The sequence below is a fragment of the Octodon degus genome, unplaced genomic scaffold, assembly GCF_000260255.1.
Source record: "Octodon degus isolate 3935 unplaced genomic scaffold, OctDeg1.0 scaffold00276, whole genome shotgun sequence".
NCBI lineage: Eukaryota > Metazoa > Chordata > Mammalia > Rodentia > Octodontidae > Octodon > Octodon degus.
Window position 1 is genome coordinate 1422284 of NW_004524852.1, and position 2256 is coordinate 1424539.

Below are 2256 nucleotides of genomic sequence, written 5' to 3' on the forward strand. Positions count from 1 at the left end.
GGGCGGGCTCGGGCGCGGGCGGGTCCCGGCGGCCGCCGCCTCACTGCGCCGCTTTCCTCCCGCAGGCAGGGCCTGGCCGCCAGCCCCTCCGGGTACGGGCCGCTCACCGAGCTGCCGGACTGGTCCTACGCGGGTGAGCACGACCGGTCGTCGGCGCGCTTCTTCCTGGGGGCGCGGGGCCGCAGGGGCGTGGCGGTGCGGCGCGGCGCGGCGCGGGCGGCGTGTCTGGCCTGGAGGGTTCTGGAAACGGGAGTTTGGGGAAATAAACTCTAGTTTATTTTTGTCAAGTAACTACGACTACGGAAAGTAAAGATAGAAAGGACAGTCTTGTTGTGTGGGGATGACAGGAGATAATTCCGACGCCCGCTGTCCTGGAACTGCAGGGGGTGACAAGATGGACCGCTGCTCAGAGGGGACGTGATAGTCAAGTACGAAGAACAGCCGTTCTCTGTGCAGAGTACTTTTGAGAATTTATAGCAAATGCAGGAGGACAGACTCCTTTTTCAGAAGTCTTTTCCCGCCCAGCGTGGTGGTGCACGTCTCTAGTCCCAGCCCTTGAGGGACAGAGGCAGGAAGATCACCAGCGACTAAAAAGCCACTTTGAACTAACTGCAGCTTGAGAGCCCATCTCAAAAAAGAAAAAAAAGATGAAAGAGAAAAAGAAAAGTCTTTAAAAAGATAGAAGTGGAGCATAGTGGCAGTTGTCTGTAATCCAGCGTTTAGCAGCCTGAGACAGGAGCATCTTGAATTGGAGATGGGATCTCCCAGTACTACCCAGTACTGGGTAGTAGTATACTACTGGGTAGTATAGGGAGACCCTGTCTCCAAAGAGAAGGGGAAGAAGCAAGGCCAAGACTAGAACTAGGTTAGGTAAGGGCCTCCTTCACAACAGGTGAGGCAAGTGGTATACCCTATTGTGTTCTCAAGGAACCTAGTACTGCTTATTCAGATACTTGGTGACTGAGTTTTTTGGGTTTTTTGTTGTTGTTGTTGTTGTTGTTGTTGTTTGTATTTTTTTGGTACTGGGGATCAAACTCAGAATCTTGTGCTTGCCAGGTAGGCACTTAAGCTGCTGAGCTATCTTCCCAGCCTTGGTGACTGAGTATTGTGAAAACTAATTTGCACTTATTTACTATAGGAAGTCTGAGATCTCTCTTTTTTGGGGGGGGGATGGGGAGTACAAAGAATTGAACTCAGGACCTTACACTTGCCAGGCAGGCTGTGTGCCACTGAGCTATATCCTTGGTTTTATTTTTTATGGTGAATGAAATTGAATCCAAGGCCATTTGCATGCCAAGCAGACACTACCACTGAAGTAAGTATATTCCTGACTCCCTACCCATACCTTACTTATTTTTATCTTTTTTTTTTTTTTTTTTTCTGGCATTTATTTGTAACCACGTAGGGCCTTTTGTGTGTTTGTTTTAACAAGGTCTCACTATGTGATCAGACTGGCCTGAAACACTCACTCATTCTGCTCAGCCTGCCAAGTCCTAGCTACACTACCTGATTCTCTTGGCTCTTTGAGACATGGTCTTGCTGTGTAGTTCATGCTGGCCTGGAATTCATGGTGATCCTCTTGCCTCAGCTTCTCCAGTGCTGGGATTATAGGCCTGTGTCACCACCCCAGGCTTTGCACTCACTCAGGTAGCCCAACCTGGCCTCAAATTCTCAGTCTTCCTGCTTCAGCCTCAGTGCTGGGATTCTGGGCCTGCACCCTATGCCCAGCACATGAAGGTCTTCTGAAGTAAAACAGTGGATTCAGCACTGCAGATTACCTTGAATTCCAGGCTGAGTAAAGTGATCCCTCACTTATCACAGAGGTTATATTCCAGACAGCCCTGTGATAAGTGAAAATAAGCAAAGTAGCAACCTTATGTGTTTGTATGTTTTAGAAACCTTTCCCACACTTTTTGTTAGTACCGAGGATTAAACTTAACACCTTGCACTTGCCAGGGAGGTGATTATGCTGCTGAGCCATCTCCCTGGCCCCTTTTCTGTAAACATTTTCTTTTTTTTTTTTGGTGGAACCAGCGTTTGAACTCAGGCCCTTGCACAAGCACTTATTCTACTGAGCCATGTCCCTGGCCCCTAAAAACATTTCTTTTTTTTTGCTCCAAATGCCTTCAGGGCAGGTTTGGCTAGCTGGAGTTGTGGGGATGAACCACAGCAACCTGGGCCTGACGGCTTTGTCCAAGCAGCCATTTAAAGAACTGAGCTAGGGCCAGGCCCCCTTAAAAACATTTCTAATGTTTT

At 48.8% G+C, this 2256-nt stretch overlaps 1 protein-coding gene across 1 annotated transcript in view; it reads left to right on the forward strand.

The window, feature by feature from the left end:
- The first annotated feature begins 255 nt into the window (after positions 1 to 255).
- Mrpl52 (mitochondrial ribosomal protein L52) overlaps positions 256 to 2256 on the forward strand; it is a 4075-nt gene continuing 2074 nt past the window's right edge. The window contains exon 1 of the mRNA XM_023706950.1: positions 256 to 428. The gene's annotated coding sequence lies outside the window, so the exon portion shown is untranslated. The remainder of the gene's footprint in view (positions 429 to 2256) is intronic.